Raw genomic sequence first — 15,811 nt, forward strand, 5'->3', positions numbered from 1 at the left:
TAAATCACCGTTTGATCGACCAATCACATGCAGGCAGTACATACGTCACGTCCCTTAGTGAATGTGGTTGTGAACGCAAAACGAGGACTGCGTTATTCCTCAAGGGCGGACCAAATTCTGGGGGGCCCTTATAGAGCTTGAAAGTCCCGCCCCTTAGTTCCGCATTTCACAGGACCTAAGCTCACCTTCTAACTGCAACATGGTAGCGAGTAAATATCTTCCGATCTCAGTCATTACATGCGCTGGCCTACAAATATGCTGTTTAAGAGGTTAGATAAACATGCAGAAGTATCAATGTTTTGTTCCGAGGCCGTCTGCATGAAAAATGTGAAGAAACACAGATTTCTAAAAAGTTTAGGGGTTCGTACGAAAAATTAAACAAAAATATCAGAAACAACATATGTGGAGCTCGTGGCACAAATCGAAGGGAATCGAAATATCATTTTAATACCGCCATTGGATTACATGCTACGATTTTCGGCTAAAAAAGCCGTTGTACGGTGTTCATTTTAGGACATCCTCAGAAAATACTTCGTCATCCTCAGACAGATGTTTGTCATCCTCAGATAGATGTTTGTCATCCTCAGACAAAACTTTGTCATCCTCAGAAAAAACATTGTCATCCTCAGATAAAACTTTGTCGTCCTCAGAAAAAAAATGGTCATCCTCAGACAAAACTTTGTCATCCTCAGACAAAACTTTGTCGTCCTCAGAAAAAAAAATGTCATCCTCAGACAAAACTTTGTCATCCTCAGACAAAACTTTGTCGTCCTCAGAAAAAAAATTGTCATCCTCAGACAAAACTTTGTCGTCCTCAGAAAAAAAATTGTCATCCTCAGACAAAACTTTGTCATGAGGATATGACATTTATTTAAGCACTTTGAACCTACTTGATGGTGTAGTGGCATAATATTGTCTGCTTGTAACTTTTGAACCACTGGACCAATTTTCAAAAACTTGGTATCCCTGTAATCCTTGGGCTGAGGCGAATCCAACGCATCCTATGACGTCATTTTCTGCCTGATAGTTTTTCCGCCATTTTGGATTTTGTGAAAATCAATAAAATTGCTATTTTAAGCTCAAATTTTGTTGAAATTTCCTGTAAGTTGGTACACATGATCTCTGGACCAAGCTGAACAAAAGTTATTGAGTGAATTTTGCGCAAATGTTTTCGTTTGGCCCTTGAAAGCCAATCAAAAACGGCCTAAAAGTCACCAAACAGGAAGTGAGGTCATATCTTGGGAACCCCTTGTCAGAATCTCCTGAAAATTCACACATATATTCTTGTCTATCTCATGACCTATCAAAGGTCTACTACATGTCTCTAGCTCAAACTCTCTTGCGCCACCAACAGGTCAAAGTTTTAGCTACATTTTTGCCTGTAACTTTTGAACCGTACGCTCAATTTGAAATCTGGTGGTACCGTTCACATATCAGCAGTCATAAAATGTCCGCCATTTTGGATTTTGTGAAAATTAAAAAATGCTTTTTCCTACAAATTGAGTTGGATTTTGACAAACACATTCTTCACAGTCTGCTGAGTACTCATTAAAATATAGGCCCTCACCCCAAATCCTCTAGCAGAGCTGGCGATTAGGGTGTACTGCAGTTAGCAAAAGGGGTCATGCATCAAATTTGGGCTTGCTTGTGTAAATTCACTGTGCGTCCCTCTGACCGTCTGCCTGGTCGGCTCTCTCTGTCGCCGTGGCGACTTGCAGGTTTTCTGTTTTGGCCTGAATTGCTGCTTGCAGCTATATTTTATATTATTTTTCTTTTTTATTTGGCAATGTTGATATGCTGGCTATATAGTCAAGTGCATGTATGACTTAACACCCCAAAAAATCTAACAAAAGTTTTTTCAGTGGTTTAAAGTACTATCAGATATACTTAACAGCCAAAACCAGATTCAGGAAAGGCCTCTTTTTCAAGATGGCCGACACCAGGCCCTTATGGACTTAAGATTACATTGAGTATAGTGGTGTTTGATGCATGTTTAGACCAAGTAATGTTGTAATAAGAACATTTCCATGATACATATGTAAAGGGTTATAAGGGCAGTTTGCTGTTAAAAAATTCCCATTAAAACTGTATGGTACACTAATATTACTACTATAGCCTGCCTTCTGTAGGCTAATTAGCGCTAACCTCTTCTTTGTGTGTATTTTAGATTTTTTGAATTATTATTATTTTCACATAATTTTTCACATCCTAGCCATCTGGGCTGTGCAATGCCTCGCTTTGGAATAGTGACCCTGTGTTTCCCACAGAAATTTTGGAAACCATGGGGGCAGGGCAGCCGGGATTTATGTAATTGGGGGGGGGATTATAGGTCTACATTTCAGCCATTTATGTTTTGAGAAATTACATAAGATCTAACCCATGACATGTTTTACCCATGTACACTGTCATTTATATATTTAAAAAATGCAGTACAGAGAATAATTTCTGTTTGCAACACACTTCATTCGGCCCTCATGCAGGGGTCTATGCAATGAAAAAAACAAAAAACAAAATAGGAGCACAGATAACAATTTAGGAGCACTGTGCAATTGTTAACGCACAGATGAAAAGGGTCTATGAGAGTAGGCTATGCCTTTTTCCCCACACACATAGGCGTTCACATTCTACATAAGGGGTGCTGGTCACAGGGCCAGTTTTTCAAAATTCCTCCCAGTAAAAGGGCTGAACAACATATTGCACATTTATGTCTATATTCACATTCATTACACATTCATTTCTATATGCATCCCGATGTCTCCTCTGTTGTGTCAATGAAGGCCTGTCGCCTAACTTATTATCATACAACTGGGAGTGTAAGAAACTCATCCCAACTGTCCCTCCTCTGAAGGTTTTTATTGCTCCCAAACCCAAGTTAACTACAACAACTTGACTAGGCTTTTGATCCATCTGTCTTTCAAGCACTCATGGTTTTCTCCATAGGATGTATTTACTCCAGGAGGAAAATGCAAAGGAAATCGTTTTTCAAATCGTTATATATATATATATATATATTACATTTTACATTACATATAGTAGGGTTGGAAAGGGGGGTCTACGCGCACCCCCCGGCTTTTTTTACGCCACCTGATTTTTTTGTATCTTTAGAGTGTCTACTTACAGAATCTGCCAGGTGCCAAGCTGAAATAATGTCCCATGGCCTTCATCCTGTCAGGTGCATTAAATGGTTAAAAATGAAGGCCATGGGACATTATTTCAGCTTGGCACCTGGCAGATTCTGGAAGTAGACACTCTAAAGATACAAAAAAATCAGGTGGCGTAAAAAAAGCCGGGGGGTGCGCGTGGACCCCCCTTTCCAACCCTACTAATATATTACATTTTTGGAAACTATGGCGGCCAAATTTAAACTATGGCGGTGTGCCATAGTTTCTTCAATGTATGGGAAACACTGGGGACCCTTATTCCACATCTGTTTTCACTCTGTTCAGGGTTTGTTCACACAGTGTGTCTGGAGCTTATACATTTTGTATTCTGGCACTTACTACTTATTGATAAATATAAATCTAGGTCTACTAGGTCCTTACTATGGTTATATTGGTAATAAATCCCTTATTGTACATGAACAAGACATTTGCCAATAAATGTCTAACAACAACTGTCTGATTTTGCTTAGTACATGACTTACAAGTTACTTACACAGGCATTAATATTGTATGAATAAGTGCTAATAGATGTAACGCTAAAATAAAATGTTGCAGTTTGTTTAATGGCAATTTTTTGTGAGGACGACAAAGTTTTGTCTGAGGATGACAATTTTTTGTCTGAGGATGACAATTTTTTTTCTGAGGATGATAAAAGTTTTGTCTGAGGACGACAACGTTTTGTCTGAGGATGACAAAGTTTTGTCTGAGGATGACAATTTTTTTTCTGAGGATGACAAAGTTTTGTCTGAGGATGACAATTTTTTTTGTGAGGATGACAAAGTTTTGTCTGAGGATGATAAAGTTTTGTCCGAGGATGACAAAGTTTTGTCCGAGGATGACAAAGTTTTGTCTGAGGACGACAAAGTTTTGTCTGAGGATGACAAAAAATTTTGTGAGGATGACAAAGTTTTGTCTGAGGATGATAAAGCTTTGTCTGAGGACGACAAAGTTTTGTCTGAGGACGACAAAGCTTTATCTGAGGACGACAAAGTTTTGTCTGAGGATGACAATGTTTTTTCTGAGGACGACAAAGTTTTGTCTGAGGATGACAATTTTTTTTGTGAGGATGACAAAGTTTTGTCTGAGGATGATAAAGTTTTGTCAGAGGATGACAAAGTTTTGTCCGAGGATGACAAAGTTTTGTCTGAGGATGACAATTTTTTTTGTGAGGATGACAAAGTTTTGTCTGAGGATGATAAAGTTTTGTCCGAGGATGACAAAGTTTTGTCCGAGGATGACAAAGTTTTGTCTGAGGATGACAATTTTTTTTGTGAGGATGACAAAGTTTTGTCTGAGGATGATAAAGCTTTGTCTGAGGACGACAAAGTTTTGTCTGAGGACGACAAAGCTTTATCTGAGGACGACAAAGTTTTGTCTGAGGATGACAATGTTTTTTCTGAGAACGACAAAGTTTTGTCTGAGGATGACAAAGTTTTGTCTGAGGATGATTAAGTTTTGTCTGAGGACGACAAAGTTTTGTCTGAGGATGACAATGTTTTGTCTGATGATGACAAAGTTTTGTCTGAGGACGACAACATTTTTTTCTGAGGCTGATGCTGAGAACTGATGTCATTTTTTCTGAAGACGACAACCTTTTTTCCGAGGATGACAACGTTTTTTCTGAGGACGACAATGTTTTTTCTGAGGATGACAAAGTTTTGTCTGAGGATGACAATTTTTTTTCTGAGGACGACAAAGTTTCGTCTGAGGATGACAATTTTCTCCCTGAGACTGACAGAGTTTTATGTGAGTCTGATACCTGAGTCTGATATCTGAGAATGTCCTAAAATGAACGCTGTACCGTTGAGGTCCCATGAAATCGGGGGAAGTGACGTCACTTTCAAGCTCTATCCCTGGGCCCGGGCCAACTCCCCAACAACAGCACACCCTTCAGCTTCCCTGGCCTACTGTCAAAGTAATTAGTGGACTAAGTGTTCTAAAGAGAGAGCACACTATGCCAGTCCTGAAATATCACACTGTCCTGAAATTGAAAAGAAAGTCGTGTAACCACCAGCTGAAATTTGGATGGCATTGAAACAATAACGCAGCCCTGGGTTCAGAGTTGATACGAGACCATCATCAAATCAAACTATGATTACTAATTAATGTTAATTGCTGTCTATCCTGTTGGGAGGAAATCAGTCGTCTATTCACCAATCACTGTTGGCAGGCATTCACCCGCAGCTGAGGCAGTGGCGCTCCGGGACACGTGTCCTATTGGAGACCGTTCAAATGAGACAACTGGTTAAAATCATTAAGGCAGTGTCAATGCCATTTACGCCTTTGCACTCACTTATCAAGAGATGGTGGCAGGAGATATGTGCTGATTATCCTCTAGGTGAATAAATACATGTTCACGCCTGATGCACACACAGCATCACAGGCACGGAGAGGGTACGAATCCGCTTGGGTTCTATTCCCAATTCGCCGCCGGCCACCATGTAGTTGGTGTGAAAGGACTAATTTGTGCTCACGTATTCATAGCTGTTTTGTGCAGACACCAAACAAAAATGCTTCCACACCACCAGTGGCACACACGACCTCAGGGTGAATTTGGTGTCAGCTGCCTCTTGCCATTGAAATGTGTTATACGGGTGACTTTAGGAGTAATTTAATTGCCTGTGTGAAACCACCATTAAAAATAAACAAACACACAGAAGATCCAATTTAAGGGTGTATTTTTCTCAACCATGATTCATTTGAATTTCATTTCATTTTATGTCATTTATATTTCTACAGGACAGTGCACATTGATGAACAATGAAAATATGCAAGGGTTCAAAGACATCAGCCCATCACTGCCAGCTGCAGTCCTTTCAGCCAGATGTTACGTAATCCTAATTGAGTTTAATCGGCTTGTTCCATCATAGCAATGGAAGTCCAGTTATAGGCTGATGTTTGTTTTCACGACGAACCGAAAAAAAATCACATCCTTTTGTTTGGGGTTGAGTGATGCGTCTAGTCTACCTCTCCTGTTTCGCGTGGAGCTCTGATTGTGTGTTGACAGGCCCATCCCATCAAGGGCACGTCTCTAACAACTAAAGTAAACTAACAACTAGAGATGCACAGGATCCAAGATCCGGTTCCGGATCTGGCAGGAGAATAGGGTTTTTCACAGGATCCGGATCCGGCAGGATTTTAAGCAGTGGATCCGGTATCTGGCAGTTACCTAAAAATCAGGATCTGGTGCATCTCTAGCCTAGGTTTTTCAGTCAGTCTTTCACAACCCCAATTGCTGCATGGAGTGAAAGAACTTTGGAAGTGGCCAGTGCAGGCAGTGTGGCAGTAAGCCAATGAGTCTAAAAAATAGTTTGAGCCAACGTAATAAAAATGGCCCACGTGTGCGAGTAGGCTATGTGTTTCAACCCTTTCGTAGGATCCGGTATCCGGTTCCGGATCCGGCAGGATCTTAAGCAGTGGATCCGGTATCCGGCAGGATCCTAAAAATCAGGATCCAGTGCATCTCTACTAACAACCGCTCCCCTGCAGCTCTCATGGTGGACCTGTGCGTCAGAGAGGGATCACATAGGCACACACACACACACACACACACACACACACACACACACACACACACACACACACACACACACACACACACACACACACACACACATAGGCAGATACACACATACACACACACACAAACACACACAGATTCACGCACCCACACAGACACACGAATGCACAAACACACACACACACACACACACACACACACACACATACACACACACACAAATGCATACAAACACACACACACACGAATGCACACATGAACATGCACAACACACACACACAAACACATAAACACATGCACACACACATATGCGCACATGCACACACATACAGTACGTACACTCACACAAACACACACACACACACACACACACACACACACACACACACACACACATGGACACACACGCACAGCAGAGGCTCTCTAACTCCAAAATAACACACACAACTGTTGCGGTGAGACAGTAGAGAAGAGGACAGGGCAGCCATGCAAAGTCAGCCCCACATGGGCAGGGTTAGGAGCAAACAGGAGTCCTAAGCCCCAGGATATTAGATGGGCTTCAAGTGCTGCCTGTGGTATATACTGTCCAGTAGAGCCTATAGCCCTGCTCTTGTGTATAGACCAGTGCGTCATCGCGTCATCACCTCTCCTCTCTCAGAGTGTCAGGCAGCCATGGACATCTGAACCTGCCGTGAGAGTTTTTATCCATCATTTATTTATTCATGTATAGTAGACAATGTGCTCTGGAGAGAGAGAGTGTGTGTGTGTGTGTGTGTGTGTGTGTGTGTGTGTGTGTGTGTGTGTGTGTGTGTGTGTGTGTGTGTGTGTGTGTGTGTGTGTGTGTGTGTGTGTGTGTGTGTGTGTGTGTGTGTGTGTGTGTGGATCTGAAGTGCATTGGATCTGAATGAACAATCATGACCGTTCTCTGAACCGATTCGACCGAAGCCAGAAGAAATTTGTAACATTTCTAAAGTCTTGCACAGATGCACAGATTCAGAACACCCACTTGCGTTGTGCCGAGGGGCTTTCAACCAAATGCCGACACCTTATTACATAATTGGCTGAAGGGAATGATCTGGAACGTTTTGAATGACATTTGCCTCCTCAAATTACATCAAATTCGAGATATGCATCAAGGCGTGGTCAGATCGTTTTCTTCATCACTAACACAAACAACTCCAGCCACCTGGGACGCTGCAGTTAAGTGCGCCGTATCAGGTGGAGCGCATTACAGTAAAAATAGAGCACGGAATTACATGCATGCATTCCAGTCTGTTTGTGGAGAATCCTTATTATGTAAGAATGAGTGCATCAGGTCCAAAACTCACAAGAGTGTCATTATCGAGCTTCCAAGGGCAAGGTCGTTTATCAACACCTCTGTGTTCGGATAGGCCACCTCTGTACAGGCCATCTCTGGTGGTCAGTGAGTTGTGAATTTACATGATATATCACAGTATTACTCTTAAAATGCTAACTTTTAAAAACTGAAACAAGAGTTAAAGGTGTTACAGGTCTATTTCAAGTAGAGATGGATCCAAGATCCGGTTCCGGATCCGGCAGGATAATAGGGTTTTTCAGACTATCCGGATCCGGCAGGATCTTAAGCAGTGGATCCGGTATCCGGCAGTTACCTAAAAATCAGGATCTGGGGCATCTCTACTTTTTACGTAGCCTAGGCTTTTCAGTCAGTCTTTCACAACCCCAATCGCTGCATGGAGTGAAAGCCCTTTGGAAGCGGTCGTTGAAGGCAGTGTGGCAGTAAGCCAATGAGTCTTAAAAACAGTTTGCGCCAACGTAATAAAAAGGGCCTACGTGTGCGAGTTGGCTATGTGTTTCAACCCTTTCGTAAGATCCGGTATCTGGTTCCGGATCCGGCAGGATCTTAAGCAGTGGATCCGGTATCCGGCAGGATCCTAAAAATCAGGATCCGGTGCATCTCTAATTTAAAGTGTACATTTTCAAGTCAAGGCTTTGACAAAATATGCAACAGTATTTCCACACAACTCTGAACTCTGGAAGTTCCCCGGTCCGCATAAGAATTCCGTAAGAATCTCATCACACTGGTGAATCGGCTACCCATGTAAGACCAAATTAAAATGAAATCATATCTGATATTAAATGCCTAAAATGTAACCAGTGAAAGCTTATGGAGAACACTATTTAGCCTGCGATGCAATATCAACTTATTCATTTGTTCATTTAATTTGGTGTACATAGAGAAAAAGACTAAGTACAAAAATTATATGATGTTGAACATGTTTCACTTTGGGACGACCATAATGTAATCTCTTCTATAATTTAACACAGGAAAGAATGCGTTTGACTCAATGTGGTAGGCTTGTGGCGTAGAGTAGGGGCAGGTTTCCCAAAACCAAAGTTGCTATTATATCTTCTTTGTTGTTCGCAATGCAAAGCATACATTGCTAACAACCAGCCAATGGTAAGGGGAAACACGCTCCTCTCCAGAGTAAGGTGGGGAAGCAACAAGGCATTACAGTCCACATTATCATATTATGGCACATCATAAACATTAATAAAGAAGTTGCGATTATGACTCCACCTAAGTCTCCTCCAGGGAGTGTTTAGAACACATTAAGTCTGAAAGATCACATGTGTGGGCAGCCTCTGCCTCTTTCTATATGTGCTTCCCAACATATGATGTGTGTGTGTGTGTGTGTGTGTGTGTGTGTGTGTGTGTGTGTGTGTGTGTGTGTGTGTGTGTGTGTGTGTGTGTGTGTGTGTGTGTGTGTGTGTGTGTGTGTGTGTGTGTGTGTGTGTGTGTGTGTGTGAGTGAGTGTCTGTGTGTGTATAGCATGTTGTCAAGCACCCATAGAGGGTGGCCCTAAGGTCTGTAGACAGGGCCGCTGACAGCTTTGTCAAGGCCCGGGACAAAGTCATCTGAAAGGGCCCCCCACTCAATACATGCTCTACTCTCTAATATCTGCCCGCCCAGGGACCACAGATGCAAATTAGCTCTGTAACTAACTCTGGTACTGTAGCTGTCCTGTACACGACCCCTGTCAAATAAACCAATAAACTAAACTAAACTACATTCAACATAATGAGGACCCAATTCTGAGCCCCCCTCTTCCCCTGGGCATGGGACAACTGGCCCCTTTGCCCCCCCCCCCCCCCCCCCTGTTGGCTTCCCTGGCCCCAAAGGCCTGTAGAAACTGTGTGTTGGCCCGGTGATGGATCAGGGCTTCAGGATGGATCACCTCCAGCCCTGCCTGCCCTGTTGCCCTTGAGGAGGATACTCTGAGAGGCAGGCACAAGACAGACGCAACAGCTGTGGTGGTATCCCCCCAGCAGCACTCCCCCCCCCCAAACACCCCCTCCCCCATCCCCCACTCCACCCCAGCCCCTCTTTTTAATCTTTCGCTCCCCCCTCACTCAAAAGGCAAGCTGACAAGGGGGGGACAAAGTTGTCAGTTGTCCCAGGCCCAAGGAGAGAGGAGGCAAAAAATTGGTTTTCATTACGTTGTATGTATTGGAAGGGGGGGCCCTTTCAGATAACTTCGTCTTGGGCCCAGTAATAACTCTCAGTGCCAGGCGGCACCCACCTCCTGCTTAGGCCCCTACATCAAGGAGCTTCCCCCATCTCTGTTGTCTGCCAGGAAAGAATAAGAGAGAACATTCCCTCACATTACATAACTGCACTGCATTGCACATCAAAGTGCCGCCCAGACATGGACTAGTGCATTGTAAACATGTTAAGGCTCCTCAAAGAACCTTCTGGTGGTCTGTGGGGAACCCAAGAGTTCACAGAGAATGCCCAGAAGGCTCTGAATAACTCTGAAGAAGGTTCCAGAACCCTTATGCCTCTTTTCCACTTCCAATTTTCTGGTAGGCCTATAGCTCAACACAGCGCGACTCGGACGGAACGTTTTGCTTTTCGAATGAAAGGCTCAGTCGTAAAGCAAAGCAAAGTGGCAGCGGAGTTACACTTTGTCGAGCTGTTGGCCGACCAGAAAACCGGCAGTGGAAAAAGAGGCACTACTGTAGGGACAGACATTAGGCATTGAGAGAGCTGAAACACTGTAACCCGTCTGGGAAGCACAGATTGCGTTCGACCAGGGAGAGCGACCAACCTAAAGCTTTGTTTTTGTCGCTTCTTTGCCGCTTGCTCTTCCATACAAAGTCAATTACTTCTGCAGCCTTCCGGGCCTTCAACGACTACTCTCTGTTCCTACAGTAAGGGCTTCCTCCACAGTGGCAATCCAAGCCTTCCTCAAATAGGGCTTTCAGGCCGACCAGAACGGAGCCGGAGCTGGTGCCCGCACCAGTTACGTTCGGCACTAAAGTGCTTATCTGCGAACCCCCCGTGTTCATACCGGGCTCTGAACTTTTTCTGCACGTGACTGCTGTGTTACCCGGATGAACCTGCTGACGGCCACGCTGTGTCACGGTTCTCGGAGGAAAACCTAGTATTTTCCGGTTCGCATTGCGAACCAACTTTCCGGTTCGTGAACGCAAATATGTGTGGCATGAACACGACAGCCGGTTCACGATTAGGTGCGGGAACGGACTCCAGCACGGTTCTCAGTTGGCCTGAACACGTTAAATGAGCCTTTAGGGGTGCTCCAGTTTCCACACTGTGTAGGAACTCCTCAAGGTTCTCTGACGAACCTTTTAGAAAACCTTGGGGTTCCTCTAAACGCGTATAGGTTCATAATAGAACCTTTAGGGAATCCCCCACAATGGCAAATGAGGATTCTTTATGGAAATTTATTTTTTTACGTCCACTAAGGAGGTTATGTTTGTTTGTCTATCTGTCTGTCTGTTTGTTTGTTTGTCTGTTTGTCAGCAGGATAACCATTGCCTAGAAATCTAGACACCCCCAGTGACCGCAAATGCAGGGTGAATTTTGACATTTCAGTTTCTAACTCCACAAAAAGAAGGCAGAATGATTTTAAATGAAAACAGGATGTAACATAGTCAAAATGTTCTCTCTGAGTGCATTTCTAGTTTTACAGTGTGGCGAGAGCATTAGGCCCAGTTTCACTGACTACTGTCTTTATGGTTAATGAAAATTGTGTTCAACTGTACTGTCACTTCTTGGATTTTACTGACTTTTTAACAATTGCACTGACCCGTTTCTTTGTGGTTGACGAAAATTAGGTACTGTATTCTACTAAATCCTAATCTGTAAACTTTGCTTGACTGGGCATTGGGCATTCAGTATGTATTGTGTACATAATGACGGTCATGTGTCTTCTATCTCCTAATCATATTGCCAGTTGGAGAGGGAATAGTTAATTCCATGTAGACTACAGTCACAGACACGCTTTTTTGTGGATTTGATCTTGTGTGTGTGTGTGTGTGTGTGTGTGTGTGTGTGTGTGTGTGTGTGTGTGTGTGTGTGTGTGTGTGTGTGTGTGTGTGTGTGTGTGTGTGTGTGTGTGTGTGTGTGTGTGTGTGTGTGAGCAAGAGGCAGGAGAAAGAGAGAGAGAGAGAGAGAGAGAGAGAGGTCTCTCCTTTAGTGCCGTTTCTATAGTGCATCATCACGTGAGTTCTATCAGACGCTCTGCTACAGTATGTAAATCTGAATCCAAATGGAAATGTGTCTGTCAATGATGCATTCATGTAGTTAACATACCTTCCAGTGTGTATGTGTGTGTGTGTGTATTTGTGCCAATTTGTGTGTTTCCAAGACGTCTATCTGTCGTGTGTGTGTGTGTGTGTGTGTGTGTGTGTGTGTGTGTGTGTGTGTGTGTGTGTGTGTGTGTGTGTGTGTGTGTGTGTGTGTGTGTGTGTGTGTGTGTGTGTGTGCGGCGTGTGTGTGTGGGTTCCTCATAATAATGCAAACCCATACAAGGCCACTGACCGGTCCGCATGAAGCCGCGGGCCCCCCTGAGCACTTCAGAAGTGATTCTGTATTTATAGCAGTGATACAGGGCCAACACGGCCCATGCAGGATTGGACTGGCATGAAAAATCAGGGCGGGCGGGCGTTTTCATCCAAGACCAGTCCGCCAGGCATTGAGAGAGATAATGAAGCCTGTGGCAGCATTTTTAGTCTTCTATTACAAGCTATTTTGAACCACAACAGCCAAAATGAATATTTAAATCTGACTTGGAAAAGTCTGCTGTTGCGGAATTAGTACTGGTACCACTACATTGAGGGGAGGACCAGGCCAAAACCGTCAACAGTCCACCGGGCAAATGCCCTGTATGCCCTCTGGCCAATCCGGCCCATGCTGCCCTGCCCTCCCCACCGCACGAGCCCACTTTAGTCCCCCACTAATCCAATCAAGAGAAAAAAGGCCCGACTCCTCAGACCCCCGTCTCAGTCTGCCTGCACAGGGGCTGCTCTCACAGAGACACAACAACAACAATCAGAGGTAAGAGTGTCTGTCTGCTGTGAACTTCTTCAAGCATGTCTGAACTAAATTCTCTAACGTCTCTCGCTTGCTTGCAGTCTGCTGCCTCTCACACTGTCGTTTCTCTCTGCCTCTTTTGCTGCTTTAGTCTCCTTGTTTCACTCGCTACTCAAATTCAGGCTGCACTTAGGTACGATTCTGTTTAACTTCTCTAACTTAGTCTCTAACTACTTTATGTACGCTCCCTCTACATGCCCTATCTATCTATGCTTTATCACTCCGCTATAACTCCTGTCCGCACCCAGCAGCCAAGGACATGCAGTGCCGTAGGTCAACTTCTGCTTCAAGCATCTCTGTCTACTACAACTAACATGAACTGTCCCTTTTCAGTCTCTCTCTCCCTCTCTCTCTCTCCCTCTCTCTCTCTCTCTCTCTCTCTCTCTCTCTCTCTCTCCTCTCTCTCTCTCTCTCTCTCTCTCTCTCTCTCTCTCTCTCTCTCTGCTTTTGCACCTTTGGTTCCATGCACTATTAAATCACTTACTATACATACTGTATGTCTGAGTTCTCATAAGTCTCAGAAGTCTCAGTTTGCAAGCATCCCTAAACTAATCTGGTCTAACTTGCTCATTCGCTCATATGGTCCTCGTCTCTCACAAAGTCCCTTTTTATTCTTCTTGTTTCTTGCTCTTTGTCTTCTCACAATTTCTATGCAAAAGTGCTTTCTTCTTTGCTGTTACTTCTTAGCTGTGTATCATAAAATCAAAAAAACATTTTCAGAAGAATCCGATAGGAAAAATCTCTCTCAAATTGTTTGTTGCGTTTGCTACAAATGGTCAGGTTGTGTGAATAGTGAGGCTATGTTGTTATGCCAGATGCCTTCATCCGTCTGACCCATTGATTGGCATCTCCTCAGAGTCACAGGGAACGCTGTCTAGTTGTCACTGTAGGCTACTTGTAAATGGCCTAGGTTTTTTTTTCTGCATTGCATGCGAGACTGTAAATAGTGCCACGGGGCTTAATGGACCTTTCTCTCATGGCTAAGACTAAAACCATAGCTCAGGTTCCAAAGCCCTCCGTTCTCATTGTCTGTAATTAGCCCGATGTGTCATCACGCCCTGCCGAAGCAGATGGGGAAAGGCCTGTGTGTGTGTGTGTGTGTGTGTGTGTGTGTGTGTGTGTGTGTGTGTGTGTGTGTGTGTGTGTGTGTGTGTGTGTGTGTGTGTGTGTGTGTGTGTGTGTGTGTGTGTGTGTGTCAGGGGTGGAACTTAACATTTTTCCCCACCAGTCACTGTGGCAGGTAGATTTTAAAATATACCAGTCACTAGCCATTTTTACCATTGAAAGTGACTGGTGGGTTGAAAAATGTACCCGTCAGCCCTGAAATTTACCCGTCCTTGGCGGGTGGACGGGTGCTTATTTCCAACCCTGGTGTGTGTGTGTGTGTGTGTGTGTGTGTGTGTGTGTGTGTGTGTGTGTGTGTGTGTGTGTGTGTGTGTGTGTGTGTGTGTGTGTGTGTGTGTGTGTGTGTGTGTGTGTGTGACTATGCTGAGAGACAGGGATGGCCAGGCAGTGCAGACAGCTGGTGCATCCTAATGTATCTTCCACATGCAGAAGACAAACGATGATGACGTCAGAAAGGGACTTGGAGGAGAGATCAAAGCTGAGTTCAGTACCATGAACTTTCTACTGTATTAGGGGTCTAAAGATACTTTTAGGGTGAAATGGCTTTTGCACCCGGAGTATTACATGGGGAAATACGTATCTTGAGAGTGTATATATTTGGGTAGATGACGTGACGTGTAAATTTTGCTGTCGCAGGCTCTTAAAATTAAGTAAATTCATGCTTTCAAAATTGTCAATGCTTTAAATGATTTAACTAATGTCGTTGTTGTGAAAAAGTAATGTGTAATAAATCCAGAGCTTAAATAAGTATACTTAATTTTGAGTCAAATGTCACATTTGTCCTATGGTGTGACTGAGGCAAGCCTGGTTCTCCATATTAAAACATTTTTAAATAAATAATCAAAGCTCAGTCATTTGTCTAAACAACCCTGGCATGTTTTTCAAGGTGTCTATTTTAGCAAGTGGCAATGCTTAATTTTTTCCCTGTTTTTCTGAGACCGTATGGACTTACGAAACTTTGTCGCAGAAAACAATGTCCTGTGGTGTGACATCATATTTTTGGTTAATTCTGTGGACAATTATCTACTGTTGAAGCTCCAGCGGTACATAAATTGTGACTTTAGACCCTTAAGAAGCCAATGGCAAGGGTGGATTTTAGATTTTTCTCTCAGATTTCTTCAGTCAATCAATTATGTTTTGCTACCACAAGATGTATTAGTTTTGTAGTCCTTTGGTGTGACAGCCATAAAATACATTTTGACAATAGTGTATATTTTTCATATTTTTTTCTTATGTAGATGTATGAAAATGCATCTTACTAAAGGTGAAATTGTATTTCAGTTGGCAACGACATGGCTTTAAATTAACTCAAAAGCTCAAAAGTCCTATGGTGTGATGGTAAAAGTCCTATGGTGTGATGGTAAAAGTCCTATGGTGTGACACTTTGGAGTATCACACCAAAGGACAAACAGGTCACACCAATGGACTAGATATTTGAGAAATAGCTTTTAAAAACAACTGGTAGTACATATTTTGTTTTGTTTTGTTGTTTGACTAGATAAATATTGTGTATTCAAATTACTTATTCCTTTATTGGCCTTTGGAATTTATACTTTGATGCATTGTTGATGAATATTTGCTGTTGATTTTAGATACTGTCAAATGATATAAAATGTCATTAATGGT

General features: G+C 43.2%; 1 protein-coding gene across 2 annotated transcripts in view; it reads left to right on the forward strand.

Annotated features, from left to right (window-relative positions):
- The window catches only part of LOC134459423 (four and a half LIM domains protein 2-like), a 48,515-nt gene that overhangs the window by 24,336 nt on the left and 8,368 nt on the right, over nucleotides 1-15,811 (forward strand). Inside the window, exon 1 of one of the 2 annotated variants that reach the window (XM_063211775.1) lies at nucleotides 12,809-13,024. The exons of the other annotated variant lie outside the window; for it this stretch is intronic. The gene's annotated coding sequence lies outside the window, so the exon portion shown is untranslated. Of the gene's footprint in view, nucleotides 1-12,808; nucleotides 13,025-15,811 lie in introns of those variants that run through there. 2 annotated transcript variants of the gene reach the window in all.

The sequence above is a fragment of the Engraulis encrasicolus genome, chromosome 12, assembly GCF_034702125.1.
Source record: "Engraulis encrasicolus isolate BLACKSEA-1 chromosome 12, IST_EnEncr_1.0, whole genome shotgun sequence".
NCBI lineage: Eukaryota > Metazoa > Chordata > Actinopteri > Clupeiformes > Engraulidae > Engraulis > Engraulis encrasicolus.